The sequence below is a fragment of the Capricornis sumatraensis genome, chromosome X, assembly GCF_032405125.1.
Source record: "Capricornis sumatraensis isolate serow.1 chromosome X, serow.2, whole genome shotgun sequence".
Classification (NCBI taxonomy): Eukaryota; Metazoa; Chordata; class Mammalia; order Artiodactyla; family Bovidae; genus Capricornis; species Capricornis sumatraensis.
Genome location: NC_091092.1, coordinates 51,573,655 through 51,575,136, shown reverse-complemented (window position 1 = coordinate 51,575,136; position 1,482 = coordinate 51,573,655).

The following is a 1,482-nucleotide window of genomic DNA, read 5'->3' as shown; positions in this document are numbered from 1 at the left end:
AGATGACACCACCTTTATGGCAGAAAGTGAAGAGGAACTAATAAGCCTCTTGATGAAAGTAAAAGAGGGTGAAAAAGCTGGCTTAAAGCTCAACATTCAGAAAATGAAGATCATGGCATCTGGTCCCATCACTTCATGGGAAATAGATGGGGAAACAGGGAAACAGTGTCAGACTTTATTTTGGGGGGCTCCAAAATCACTGCTGATGGTGACTGCAGCCATGAAATTAAAAGACACTCCTTGGAAGGAAAGTTATGACCAACCTAGATAGCATATTGTAAAGCAGAGACATTACTTTGCCAACAAAGGTCCATCTAGTCAAGGCTATGGTTTTCCCAGTGGTCATGTATGGATGTGAAAGTTGGACTGTGAAGAAAGTTTAGTGCCGAAGAATTGATGCTTTTGAAGTGTGGTGTTGGAGAAGACTTTTGAGAGTCCCTTGGACTGCAAGAAGATGCAACCAGTCCATTCTAAAGGAGGTCAGTCCTGAGTGTTCTTCGGAAGGACTGATGCTAAAGCTGAAACTCCAATACTTTGGTCACCTCATGTGAAGAGTTGACTCATTGGAAAAGACTCTGATACTGGGAGGGATTGGGGGCAGGAGAAGGGGACGACAGAGGATGAGATGGCTGGATGGCATCACCGACTCAATGGACATGAGTTTGTGTGAACTCTGGGAGCTGGTGATGGACAGGGAGGCCTGGCATGCTGCAATTCATGGGTTCATAAAGTTGGACATGACTGAGCAACTGAACTGAACTGAACTGATGGGGAAACATAGTTTAATTCATAGGGATGCTGTGAAGACTGGATGACAGAATGTGTGTGAAAACATACTGTAACCTCTAAAGTATGGCATACATTTGTGCTTGGACTCCTGAGTACCCTAAAACAGTGCCCACCCATGGTTTAGTTAGCTTAACTTGTATGATGAACTGTCCTCATGACTCTCTGCATGGTTAACTGACAGGATCTGAACAAGAACACATCAAAATGGAAGGATGATGCAGATACAAACAAGCTTGATGCAGCGGATTAATCTTAGTTGTTCGAGGAGAGGAGTTGTTTTAAGGACAGTTTAGAAGCTGTTAGTATCTCCCTGGTCCAGTTCCCTTTGGATTGATGTCAGAGAGAGGACAGTAGATTTAAACACAGAGGACTGTTTCCCTCTTCAGATGTATGTCCTCTCTAACAGAATATAATACAAAGAGAAGTTGAACATTCTCCCCTATTCACCACATACAATTTTGATCATTTAAGGGCACAGTGCACCCATGCCAGTAGGAGAGCATGTTTGTGAGAGACTAGTGTCTGGCACAAAAGCTCTTAGTCTTAGTGAGATTTTGCATTTTCTTATGAACAAGTTCTGCAGGGTAGAGTGGCAGGACCAGTCGGAGGCAGCAATGCAATGAACATGGTAATAGCTAAGAGCAAATGCGGTGGTTGTCCATAGCAGCCTGGATTTGTTCATGAGAATATATG